At 30.8% G+C, this 14,674-nt stretch overlaps 1 protein-coding gene across 1 annotated transcript in view; it reads right to left on the bottom strand.

Moving 5' to 3' along the window:
* LOC147816935 (uncharacterized) overlaps positions 1–12,860 on the bottom strand; it is a 266,782-nt gene extending 253,922 nt beyond the window's left edge. The window contains exons 1-2 of the mRNA XM_087152910.1: positions 12,722–12,860; positions 11,770–11,910 (exon numbers count right to left, since the gene is read on the bottom strand). The gene's annotated coding sequence lies outside the window, so the exon portion shown is untranslated. The remainder of the gene's footprint in view (positions 1–11,769; positions 11,911–12,721) is intronic.
* Between the last annotated feature and the right edge of the window lie 1,814 nt (positions 12,861–14,674).

Genomic DNA, 14,674 nt, shown 5'->3' with positions numbered 1-14,674 from the left:
TAGTTATTCGTCTGTGACAGAATTTTTCTGCAACAATGTAAAATATAAAAAATAATTGTCTTTTAACGAACTTGCGATGCAAACTTGTGAAATCAGGGATGATTGCGAGCCCAACTCAAAAAACCTGAAAATTTCTTGAGTAAAATCATTAATGATCCATTTCAAAATATTAACGTCTTTATAAATTCGAATTTTTGATGTTTTCAAAACATGAAATTTTAAATAAATTATATGCAGCAAAATTTAAATGGATAATTATGTATAAGCTTACTTATATGTCTAATCACATTATTATATGAGAAAAAACTATTTACAAATAAAAGAGCTGCCAAGTATAACTTATAGCTCTAATATTTCTAAATAAAATATACACGAATTTTTATACACAAATGCGATCGATGATTGTTTTGAAATTACTGGATCTTTGATTTCCGAAAACTTCCGGATCGTGGTTAGCGAAAAATCCGGATTTTTTCCCGAGCAGAATCTTCTCAGCTTTTAGCTTAATTAAAGCCATTACAATGTAGAATGTTTAATACAAACAATTCTGTTACCGCATTAAAATTTTATGTTTAAAATATTGTAAAGCAATGAATTACATTTTCATATAAATTTCTGGTATATAGACTGATATGTATGTTTTTGAAGCATCATCATTTATATTGATTTGTAAATGATAAAAAATAAACAACAATATGGTCTATTCAAAATGGTGTTTATGGTGAATAAAGAGTAAAGCTGGAAAAAAATGCGAAAATTTTCTGTTGCTTTCATATAAGCTTGAATTAAAATCAAAAGCGTTGAATTTGATATATTTTCGTATCAGAAGATGCCTGAATGTTCACTGTAGTGTCTCTACCTCTACAAAAATATAATTCCAAGACATGTTGACTTGAATCTATGTTGGGGTACTTTTTCATAGATGAAGGTTGACATTGTCGATGAACTTAGGACGTGATGTGAACAGGCCTACCTTGGCAGAAACGCCCACTACGATTTGAACACGCCTACTTCGCAGGATGGTCTTCATTAGTCTATGTGATGCAAATGTGGGTTAGTTCTATCAAAAACGTCCACCACGAAGGCAAATTTCTCCTAATACTTGATCCAGGCGTTCCCTTGTCTTCTGGATTAGGTTCAAAATGACAAGATTACGGAGTTGAACATTAGTAGTCGTAAACCTTAAAATTGTGCCAGCTGTTCAACGACGGTTATTAAATGAAATAAGATTCCTGGCCTTCAATGTATGGGGGAAGGCAGTTGCAATTTGGAAAATATGCTCCCGATAATTAGGTCAGGAGAGCCGTCAAAAGTTTGGTACTCTTAATGTCCCTTTTTCTCTTTGATTATTTCACGATATCTCCCGAATTTTTTAATGGAATCTAAAAATGTTTGCAAGTGCATATAAAATTCGCTGATTCAAAGATAACCATGTAAAAAATTTATTTTAATGATTATTTATCATTATTTTACAATTAACAGTCGAAAAAATATTTGAATTGTAAGGTATACAAATTTTTACTTCAATTTTAATGAAATCAGTCAAATTCTTTATGAGATATCAAAATTTTTTTAAGAAGTCGTATATTTAAAGTTTTGTTTATCAAGAACTGTACAACCGATTTCGTCCAAATGTTATATTTTTTCACTAAAAATTAACTTCTTTAAGAAGATGTTAAAATTCATATAAAAGCTTATTTTCGTATATAATAAAGAATAAATAATTTGAAAGAAATAATTAAAAAAATAAATAATTATAAAAAATATTTTTTATATGGATTTATCTTTGAATAATAGGTGTGTGCAGAAAGCTTTCGATTAGCTGTCAAAATATGCACTAAGTAAAGAAAAGCATTAAGAAGTATAGTTTGTCTAAAATAAGAACTCCCCCAGGCATTCGTCTGGACCTGTGGCGGTGACTATGGTAACGAGGTATGACTATTTCCAGTAGGGCTGCGGGGTCACTGTTTTGGAGTGGTTTCGACTTGGGACGGTGCAAAACACCTACTGGGGTAATAGGTTTCCTACGGTCCCTACACGGAGAAGTAAGTAAATAATCAAAAAGATAAAAATGACTTAGAATCCATCTTCATAAAATGACTTAGAATGGTTAGTTCCATCAAAAATATTCTTCCACGAAGACAAATTTCTCCCAATACTCGATCCAGGAATTTCCTTGTCTTCTGGAACGGGTTCAAAATTACAAGGCTACTGAGTTGACAATTAGTAGTCGAAAAAACCAGAAAAATTGGGCCAGCTGTACGACAACTGTTATAAAATAAAATATTATGATCCCAATATATTACCATAACATGCACTTTACGCATAAAAAACTATTAAAGTAAATAGTCCAAAATATAAACATCACTAAATATTGAAATAAATAGCTTTATGCGCATTATTTGAAAAGTGGGGCGAAGTGGCGATACAGTTATTTGGAAGTAACAGTTTAAAAATTCGTATTATGTCACGGGTACTTTTCCATTTCACCGGCGCAAGTCAATTTAGTCAACTTGATAATCTCCTCAAATCACAATATGGTTTAAATGAGCGTTTTATGGTTCAACATTCAAATGATTTTTTTGAATTAAACTAATTAAATTTTAAATAAATAATTTCAAGAGATTGAAGCTGTAAGATATTATTTGATTCAAAACTTTATTCGTTTCAAAAATATACAAATATGAAATAACAGTCGTTTTAAGTGCTTCAAAAATAGGCATCATTTTCAAGATTCTTTCAAGTTTTGAAAATGGACGCCTATTTTTGAAGCGTTTGAAACATGTTGACTGCTATTTTACATTCGTACATGCAGACTATTTTTCCACGCTATTAAAAGTTTATTTATCCAAAAATAACTCTGAGCAAAAAATAACTTTTAATAAATATTTATTATTTTTAATTATTTTATTTAATAATCGCTTAAAACATTTTGAATTGTAAAATACACACTTTATTACATAACTTCATAGTTGCGCATGTTTTTACATGGCAAATGTTTTTTTTTATAACCGTCGAACAGCCGACCCAATTTTATGGGTTTACGATTACTAATGTTCAACTCCGTAGCCTTGTAATTTTGAACCCATTCTAGAAGACAAGGGAACTTCAGGATCGAGTATAGTGAGAAATTTTGCATTCGTGGAGAACTTTTTGATGGAACTAACCCGCATTTGCGCTACATGTTGAGGAAGACTACGAGACTCTCCCACGGTTAGCCTGACGGCAAGGGGACTCTCACCTATGATCCATCTACCACTGAAGATATTTCACGTCAGCACTGTGGTCGGTGCAAGCCGGAAGCGGAATTCGTATCAACTGGGATTCGAACCCGGTTCGCCACATTGGGAGGCGAACGGTCTGTCCCCTGAGCCATCGCGGTTCAAAATACAAAATTTGAGCGAAACCGGTTGAATAATTCCTGAGAAATCGAATTTTAAATATACGAACTTTTCAACCCATTTGGCCCAAATTTTGTATTTTGCCATATAAAATTACATACTTTATAATTACGTTAAAAATTTTATGCCTTACCTTACAATTCAAAATTTTTCTTTTATTATTTAATAAAATTATAAAAAATAATAAATAATTATTAAAGTGCATTTTGTTTTGCATGGATTTTTCTGTCGATAAACGAATTTTACAATTGCGTGCAGAATTTATGAACTCGCTTGAAAACTTCTCGAGATATGACGAAATACGTAAAAAGTAAAATTAATATTATGAAGTTCAATCTTTGAATCGCTCTCCTGACCAAACTATGGGGACGATATTACCCAGATTGCGGCTACCCCCTTTATTTAAAGGGTCAGAATGCGTCTAAGAAAAGGTATGTTTATTCAGAGAAAGTACGTGTTTGTGGCGGATTTCGTAACTTAAAATATCGACTGCACTCATTAATTAGCGTATTTGAAATCAGCCCTTTGAACCATTAGGATTGAGTTCTAAAACGTGAAGATCTGATCATTAGAACAAAAGTTATTCAGGGTGGTCCCTTTTTTTGGCACTGCGAATATAAGTACTGTGATAATAGGTTTTTTCGGACTCCGAAACACTTAAGTGCCGATATTTTTCTTAGATTAGTGTTACTCATATCGGTTCCTGGGGAGGCGAATAAAATCACCAACAATCATGAACTGTAATCAGGCTAGCAATGCTTAATTAATTGAAATTATAGTAATAGGTACTACTGATATTATGGTATCTGATAAATCAATATAGATACGATGGTAATAATCTCTATACGACCCCTTTAAAACGAATAAACCTGTAGGGAATTATATTTTGGCTCCATAACATTATTTTCAGAAGTTGTTTCTAAAGTTAGCTTATTTTTTTATATTTTATAACCGTCGTTGAACAACCGACCCAATTTTCTGGGTTTACGACTACTAATGTTCAACTCAGTAGCCTTGTAATTTCGGACCCAGTCCAGAAGTTAAGGAAACTCCTAATTAATGGAGCTAATTCGCATTTGCTTTACATGGAGAGGAAGACCACGAGAACTTCCCACGGTTAGCCCGACGGCAAAGGGACTCTAACCCATGATCCGTCTACCACCGAGGATAATTCACGTCAGCACTGTGGTCGGTGCAAACCGAATGCGCAATTCGTATCGACCTGGGATTCGAACCCGGTTCGCCGCAATAGAAAGCGAACGCTCTATCCCCTGAGCCATCGCAGCTCATGTTGGCTTATTTCTTTTATAATGCCTCATGCAAAACTATTTGAAAAATTGAAATTGCCTTTTTGCAGACGTGATTGGCATTAAAAATTTAATTATTCGCCCATTTGAAATAAATGATGTTTATAAATTTTATCACACTACCTATTATATGAATATTGTTCATAATACCTCAGAAACCGAAAGTATTTTTATTAAAATCAATAGCTATCTCGTAGACAAACGATCGCCAATATTTAGTATTAGCAAAAGTTCAAACAGATTTAATAAAATTTAAGAGCCATTAAATCAATTTATGCTGTTCAGCAGCTCCCCCCCCCCCCAAATTAAAGGATAGCGAATTTGCAAATTTTTCAAACTGACAGAAATTGAAGAAATACGAAGAGAGGACTTCCCTGTAATAACGGTGCCTCTATTATAAATATAGCTGGATCAAAAAGCTTATTTATTGAGTAGCTTTTGTTGAACTAAATTTATCAAACTTCCACTTTATTATAACCTGTTATCTGCAGTGGTCCGGTGTTAAGACACTGTTTCCAGTAAATCACCGAAGTCAAGCATCATTGGCTGCCGACAGTAAAAGGGAGGTTGATCAAATTACGAAAGAACCGAGGGTGTGTTGTATCGGTCTTCATTAAGCTGTTCTACCGTCAAGCTACCAAAGAGGGGGAGCCCAACACTCTGCAGAGGATCAAAATTGTGATTGCATGCCTTCGGATCATACTCGGGGATGTTCCCCAGACCGGACCCATTATACAGCTCCAGTGCAATATAATTAAAGTACTACTACTACTATTACTATATAACCTCTTAGCCACTGTGATCCGTGATCGGTCCTTATAATGCCTCTTTCTAATCGCAATGTTGCCCAGCGAACGCCAACGTGGAGGCGAGGTTATTTTAATCTGACTGCAAAAACAGTTAGATCAATATTTGATGATGTACAAAAGGTTAATTTTTTTTATTTGTGGTTTGTACGCATCTACCATATTTTAAATTTCATCATAGAATGCAGAGCCACATTTTACAATAATGCATATACAGAGGAAAAAAAGCTAGTTCTTCGTTTTTTTTTAAAAAAAACTTTGATAAAAAGCAAAGCACATGCTGCAGTTGTTGCAATTTGCCTCTTTATCTTATTATCTCTGCTTATGATCTTAGTTTTAGCAATCAAAATAGTTCCCCAAATGGGTTATCAGACACATTTATAAGTAGCCAGAACATGGACAACAGCCCTCCGAGGAGTGAAAGAATCGTTGATTCCGTACATTCCATGAAAATATATTCTTACAGGGTAGATCTATGAATTCTGCCACATTCAAATAACAATGTAAATAAAAATAACAAAATAAATACCGTAGCATAAATAACTACAGAACACATAATTTTGATAACCAGAATGCCAAATGAAACTTAGATATTTTAATGCAAAACAATATGAAACAAAGGCCAAAATGATGTCAGGGTAAATTTTGCTTAAATACTAAACTTATAATGATAAACTTTATTTAAAACTACACATGCACATATGCAAGTTGTTATTTCCAAGAATTTTGAATTCAAGAGAGCCAAAGGACGAATTGCATAAATAAACTCCAAAGAGACATAAAGACAAGGAAATGACAGAATCGACAATTTTTTTGGGGAACGGTGAAAAATCACCATACTATTATCGACTTCAATGAAGCTTAATTTTGATAATCTGTACAAATTTAAATTTAAAAAAATAAGCGGCGCACTAAAAGGAAAAATTTTGGTAGTAGGAACTAAATAAAATGTTAAAAAAATAAGCTATATGTTGTTCAGTTACGTCGCACTAGAGCTGCACAATGAGCTATTGGCGACGGTCTGGCAAACATCCTAGAGAATTATCCGAAGACGTGCCATCACAATTTTGATCCTTTGCAGAGGATCTGGCACCTCCGATCGACTATACAATTTTTTTACAACAATCCCCTTGATTGTATATTTAACTAAGGAGGGATTGAAAAATGTGATGTGAGACTTTGTGACCATAAAAACAACAATTTCAAAATTTTTCACATGAAGTTTTAAATATATTTGAATTTTTGTGATATTTTTCACGATATTGGAGATGTTCAACAAATACTTTTTATCAATAAATTTTTAATTTTAAGATCTTAATTTTTTCATTAGTTTTTACACGCTAAATATGATGTATTCTAACATCCGCGTAATTATTTCTTAAATCAGAGTTGTTGAGTTACAAAGGGTTAAATAAATAAAAAATTTTATTACAGTTTAACTTTTTTTTGTATATTTTTTATTTTTTGCTGCAATGAAATGAACATTCTAGAATTATTTTTCATTAATTAGCTGAAAATTTTACTCGAATTAAATGCTTTGAATTTTCATTAAATCTTTTAATATTAGTTAAATCGTAAAGCATTTACTTTTGAATTTAACTTATTTACTGCATCAGTCATTTGAAAGGCTTCTGGAAAAATTTTCTACCGGAATTTTCAACAAATATAGTAAAGAGAGGATTTTATCGAATTTTATATTTTATGCAGGAAGTGGATTGGTACTCGGAAGGATAAAATATTCTTTAAAAAAATTATTAGGTGTGTTTTTCAAAATTAATCTATTATCTGTACATTTTTGAGTTGAAGTTATTAGAATAATATTATTGAATAATTGAAGATTATAATTTTTAATTTTTTTGAAATTTAGTATTTTAAGGTATTTTTATAGATAAAATCCTTAATATTTATACAGGGTGGTTCCAAATTCTTGGAACAAATTTTAAGGGTAGGTGCAGGACATTGTAACAATCATTTATTGTATAGGATTACGTATCATTTATTGTATGAACGCAAGTGAGGCAGTTAGGTGCAAACACGAAAAATAAGAGACGAAAGGAACGACAAATTTTTTTATTGAAAGTGTTGTTGACAAGAGTAATGTTTACAATAACTTGTCAAAATTGCGTTCACCAGTACCGATACATGCTTGACAGCGTCGATGGAGCGATTGGCCTCACGTTCAAAGATGCCAGTTATTTCACGCACACGTGCAGCCCTTTCGGACATTCGAGCAACTAAAATGGGCTGGCGCATCATCATGCTGAAACCTCATGCGGTGACGAATCTCGATTGGAATATCCTGCAGTAGTTCTGGCAACACATGTTCTAGAAAAATAAGATAACATTCGCCATTAAGTCACGTCAGTAGTAAGTATGGGCCAATCAAAAAGTCGTTGATAAAACCAGCCCACACATCCATACAGAATCGTCGTTAATGCGCATGTGGTCGCGTTGCGTGTGGATTCTCGGTTACTCTACACATGGGAATTGCGCGTATTAAAGTCACACCTTCGCGTGTAAGCGTCGCCTCATCTGTAAATAGTACATGACGTATAAAGTACGTTTTCAGCGCCCATTGCTGTACCACCCAATGAAAAGCCCAGGCGGAAAGGATTATCTGCTGGACTCAAAGCTTGTACTCGCTGAAAATGGAAGGGGTGTCAGCGATTTTAATTTAATATTCTACAAACTGTCTGATGATTTAGACCTACATGATGAGCAACAGCTTTTGTACGTAACTCGTGTCTATCAGCCACAATGTCCAAGATGCTTTCTTCCAGGCTTGGACTGCTCGCACTTGTTCGTCGACCAGTTTCATGTCTGGTGAAATAGAAAAAACCCGTTTCACGAAGTTGACGATGTAACAGCTGAAAAATTCTGTGAGCCGGCATTCGTCGATCCGAAAACTGCGCGTGATACATTCGTTGCGCAACTCTGCCGTTACCATTTGTACTTCCGTACATGCAATGCATATCTGATCTTTCGCAATACGTAAAGTCTTCGATCGTAGAATTTAGCGTAATTGAGAATGGGACTTTCCTTTGGCAGCCAACCAACCGATTACGGTGGCCTGCGCAACCAACCGATAACTAAATTTCTCTTTTTTTCTTTATTCTCTTTTTTTCTTTATTTCTCCTGTTTCAGCCTCATCCCGTCACTTGCGTCCATACATTCCTGAACAGTAAATGATTGTTACAAAGTCCGGTATCTAACTTTAAAATTTTTACCATGAATTCGGGAACACCCTGTGTGTATATATATATATATATATATATATATATATATATATATATATATATATATATATATATATATATATATATATATATATACTACTTAAAGTACAATACTGCTGTCTGAAAATTTCATCTTGACTAATTATATATATTAATTAATTATTCCTTTTTTAAAACAGTAACGTTGAAAAGCAGTTTATACAAAAGAGTTGTAAAGTTTGGAAGATTGTTGTGCAGTAGTTTTCCATAGTCACCACCTTTAATATTGATTTCAAAATTTTTGTCAAAAATGAAGTAATGCATATTAGTGCACTCACATTATTATTTAAGCGAGGAGGAAAGAAAACATAGGATCAAAAACTGTCGAATCAAAGGTAATGGATGGGATGGGATGAAAAACATCAAAACCAGTAACTGATGAAATTAGGAGTTTCTAAATCACATTTAAACTACTCTTTCGTTTCTTTAAGGTATTCAAACAAGTTTTGATTTTTCAGTAAGTAGGGGAGAGTGGGGTCAATTGTAACAGGGTACGATTGTAACAGAGCAAAAATTTCGAGTGTCGGGTTCTAGATTTGGTTCCTAGGTGGCGCACAAGGTGTATTTAATAAATCTACATGTACACCCCTGATGGCAATCATTTTTATGTACTTTTGAAAGAGTTAGATCACAAAAGATATTTTCACGCCACGCAAGTACTTTTTTTGATATTAGAATATTATATTGTAACAAAGTAATTTTGTTTAAACAAATAAAAATTAGTAACCGAATATGTAAGTGGACACCTTAATTAACATTTCAATAAGAAAAAGATTAGTTTTGCTAATTAACTAGCATTGTTTTTAACAAATGAAGCTGAAGTGGCGTCTTGGGGACAATTGTAACAATAAGTAAAGGGACGATTGTAACAGCTGAAAATAAATAATCTTATGTTTACAAACCATTACTTAAGCCTTTAAGAACCACCAATAGTTTCCTATATCATTTATATTACGTTGCATGTGCATTATTTTATTTGTCACCTTTCACAGCATAAATTAAAATTTTTAACCCCTTAAAGTTAAAAGCTTAACCCTTTAGGTCTCCGCTCATTATTATTTTTACTCCTAAAATATCACTACTATTTTGATCAATAAAGAAATATATCACAACTATGATACTATGTATAATTAACTATGTTTTAGTTGAATTTATGAACTGTTACAATTGACCCCGTAAGTGGGGACAATTGTAAGAAGTGCTCGATTGTCAAAAATTGTTAATAACTAATATAATAACATTTAAAATTAGGTATTTATTTTTTTTCTAGTAGAGGATAGTCTACTTTACTCGTCTGTCAATTAATACTAATAATATATTGGATTTTTTGTTAGTTAAAAATAGTTAAGTAAAAAATGTTACAATTGACCCCACTCTCCCCTACTATCTTCAGTTTGATAGATATTTTTTCTCTTCTCTGAAATATTAGTTATGTTAATGTTATATACTATTTTGCTTAAATAATAATTATTAAAAAATGTTTATAAAGGGCAATCAATATGAAATAATCTGCATGCGTAATTGTTTGTTAGCTAGTTAATTTTGAAAGGTGTTCCGTAAATACCACTTTCAGTATATATTTTTGAAATTTTTGTCAAAATTGAAGCAATTGAAGTTAGTGCTCGTCAATTAATATTTTAGTAAAGAAAGAAACAAAAAATACTATCCCAGCGAATCACTTTAAAAAGGAAAGCGAGGTTAAGGGAATCTAAACCTGTTTGATTGCCAAAATAAAACGGAGAGTAGTTGAAACCTGATTTTTATGAATTAATCCTACTTTTATAAGACAATCAAGCTGGTTTTGTTGTCTTTATTTTTCACTTTTGTCTAGAAATTTGACGAAGTTGGATGATTCATTTCTTTATTCTCTCAATATTAAATTATCTCCGAATTAAGATTAATTTGCATCTCCCAACTTGCTAAGTTATTTTGTTTTGAGAGGGGTACTGAAAAGCCCAATACTAAGGGTGATTAGTTCAAGCATCCAGTATATAATTTCTTTATTTCAGGTTTCTTGAAGCATATATTCATGTATAGTCTCAGGCATAATCGGGTATTCCGTCAGAGGTCAGCACAGCGCCATCTTAAGATTTTGAACTGATATCAAATACCACGTGTTACGTTATTTTAAAACTTATAATATTTTTATTATAATTATTGTAGGCAGAAACTTAATAAATTACAAGACAAATATATTAAGTTAGGCAAATATATAAAATTAATAAGTTACAAGGCAAACCAAAATTTTTATAAAAAGAGACACTGAAAAGTTAAGACATTTATTTATTTATGCAAAAATATCACATTTTCATACTAATAGAGGTTTTGGAATAATTTATTTAGTTTAATTTATTTTAATCTAATTTTGAGTAAAGTTAATCAGCAAATAGGTAAATGAAAATATTTTCCTTACAGCTTATTATAAGCCACCAAACTTGTTTGATTAAATAATAAATTCATAAGTAATAAGTTAAAATTTTTCGCTGGCATGAATAAATAAAACTAAAGTGATAAAATATAAAAACCAATTAATGTAATAAAAGATGAAAACCAATTTTTTTACTAGAAAACCTATTCATTTAAAATGGTAAAACTTCATTACTAATAGAATTTATATGGAGTTAAAAAATTCTGATTTTATCATTTTTAAAAATGTTTTCTTCATTAAAAAGAAAGCGATGGAGAAACCTTTTGTCTGGAAAAATTCGTGTGCATAAAAAAATTGAAGTTGATTATAGTACATATAGTTCGTTAGAAGCATCTTAAGAGTTTTTTTTTCCTCGCGAGTGAAGAAAATAAGAAATTTTTCTAATGATGTTTTTAAGGAATGCGTTTAGCAATCCTTTAAATCTTAAGAGAGCTAGTATCTCCGAGAAGTTATTTTTAAAAAAAACGGTTACATGAATGGTGTATAAAATTTAAAATTTGCAATGTATAAGACAGTTAACAAAGAAAAATAAGGATGGAACTTTTTGCTTACATTCTTTGTCTTTCAAAAGCAAGAATTCCTCTTCTTCTGCTTAAAGAGAAGGAGGCAGGTAACGTTAGAGTCAATCCAGCAGATTCTAATGAGTCAGGCATACACTATAATGTCGGGTAATTGTGAACAAATCCTCAAAAGCTGAAAAATAATAAATTAGAATTTAAAAATCAGCCGTTTTTTCTGATTACAGGAACCGTGAAAAAAATTTTAATTGATAATATTCAATAGTTTACCATATTATTTGTTCAAATTAAAATACTAAAATTTAGTGTTTTCATTATATTTTTTTTTTCACTTTTGATTCAGTGTGATTATAATTATAATTAATACCTAAATTATTTTAAGGAATCACTATCTTTTTATTGCATTATATATCACAGTATATGCTTTATTGATTGCATAAGCAAATTTAAATTTTTATTTTATTATGGTGTTAAAGAAAAATAAGCTATTCAAATATTTGAATTTTTTTTCTTCTAAATGAAATATTTAATAATTGAAATTTATTTATAATGTTGAATGTCCTAACAGCATGGCAAGAATTATAAATTAAATATGATAACCAAAATTAGCGTAACAAATAATTTTGAAAATATGTAAAATATTTTTCAAAAATTGAATATTAATGAGGAGAGACCCGAAGAGAGTTCCGATATTTCCATTAACAGACCAAGTTTATAAGAGAGAGAGAGAGAAAGTCAATCTTAACATAAAGATAAAGTGACTAAACACAAATTGACAATGAATAGTACCCGGATACACTCAAAATAATTTTTGCGATTGAGGGAAATAAGAAATTTTGCTCATGATGCTTTTAAAGATCTTTTTGGAGATCTTACGAGAACTAGAATCTCCAATAAGTTATTAAAAAAACTGGTGTATAAAATTTAAAATTTGCAACGTATAAAACAGTTAACAAAGAAAAATAAGGATGGAACTTTTTACTTACAGTCTTTATCTCTCAAAAGCGACAATTCCTCTTCTTCTGCTTAAAGAGAAGGAGGCAGGCAATGTTAGTCAATCTGGCCGATTCCAATAAGTCAGGCATACACTTATATGTCGGGTATTTGTGAGCAAATCCTTAAAAACTGAAATATTATAAATTAGAATTTAAATGAAGCGTTTTTTCTGATCACAGGAAGCACGAAAAAAAATTGAAGAGAAAATGTGGAGTGGATAGTTGAATCTATGAATGCAAAAACCAAAAACCGGGATGATACTGAAAAATCACACTGAAGGGAAAAATATTTGAGAGAAATTGAATGAAGTGCTGTGAAACATATTAGATAAAAACCAGAAACCAAACTGAAAATTTCTTCGGAAAAATATGGTAGACATAATTAATGAAAAGCTAAAACTAAATGAAAAAAAGAGAAATAAAAACTGGAAAAAAAAATCTAAATCAAATAAGAAAAAAAATAAGGAAAAAATTGGAAAAACGAAACACATGAAATGTAGAATTCGAATTGGAAAATAAAACTGAATACACTGATAAGAAATTATAACACATAATTAAAAATTGAAAAAGTATTTTGTAAAAAATTTAAACCCATACTAGTATTGAAACATGCAATGAAACAGACATTAATTTGAAACAATAAAAAAACAGGGCATAGAAAAAAAAAAGAAACGAAAAATTTGAAAACAAACTGATCAAAAAATGGGATGACAAAACACGAATTGAACTTCAATTGATACGAACAAAAAAATGGTATTTACATTGTAAAAAACCACAACTAAAAAAAACTAGAAAAAAACGAAAACAAAAAAGAAAAAAAAGTTGATAAGTAATTTTAAAAAAATAACTTGAAAATTTGACAGGATAAAATTTGAATATTAGAAATGTGGAAAAAGCAAGATTAAAAAACTGAGAAATGAAAAATATTGAAAAATACAACGACAGAAGTCACGGATGGAATTTATCAGATGTAGTAAAAAAATAGAAAGCTTAAATTTAAACAAAAATGAAAAAAAAAACTGTGAAACAAAGAATTGCGAAAAATATGGAGAAAAACTGGAGGAAAAGACAAGATTGAGCACACTGAAAAAAAGTATTGAAAAATATTGAAAGAATATCAATGGAAAATACCAAAAAATATAAACTGAAAACACACCAAATAGTATGAAAGCAAAATGCAAAAAATGGGAAAAAACGCAAAACACATTTAAAAAAAACAATAGAAAACACACTGATTGAAAAATCAGTGGAAAAACAAACTGAAAAAATCCAACTGAGAACACACACACAAAGAAAGAGAAAATACCAATGGAAATTACACAGACAGAACTGATGAACTACATTGAAAAAACCAAATGAACAACACTGAAAAAACAACTCATGAACCTATTTAAAGAAATACAGATAAACCACATTGAGGGAAAAAATTCAGACGAAACAAACTAATAAAACGCTGAAAAGTTATTTTTAGTTAATTTTAAAATAAAAAGACGCAAAGTTTGTTTTAAAAAAAAATATGAGATAACATTAAAAAATTGGAAAAACTTAAAAAAAGACGAGAAAAGCAAAGAAAACTTTGAAAAGACGAAGCACGCGATACAAAGTTTGTATCATTTAAAAAAAGAAGGAAGATAAGGTGACGAAATAGAGATGAATCGTCAAATGCAATAGAGATAATCTAATTTGTTATCAACTAAAGGAAGATAGAAAAAAAACGCAATGGGAGAAAAGAATGAAAAAAGAGAAAAAAAGCTTTGAAATTTCACAAAAAATGGAAGAAAAAAAACAATAGAAAAATAAGGAAAACACAATAGAAAAAAGGAAAATTTCACACAGGAAAAAAATAGAAAAAACACAGAAAAAATAAAAATAAAAACAATGGAAAAATACAATGGATAAAATTGAAATTAAAAAAACACCATAGGAAAAATCGGAGAAATACAA

This window comes from Parasteatoda tepidariorum, chromosome 1, assembly GCF_982258835.1.
Source record: "Parasteatoda tepidariorum strain Cologne lab strain chromosome 1, Ptep-v5.0, whole genome shotgun sequence".
Lineage (NCBI taxonomy): Eukaryota > Metazoa > Arthropoda > Arachnida > Araneae > Theridiidae > Parasteatoda > Parasteatoda tepidariorum.
The sequence above is the reverse complement of the archived record's forward strand: the minus strand, read 5'-3'. Positions and strand labels throughout refer to the sequence as shown.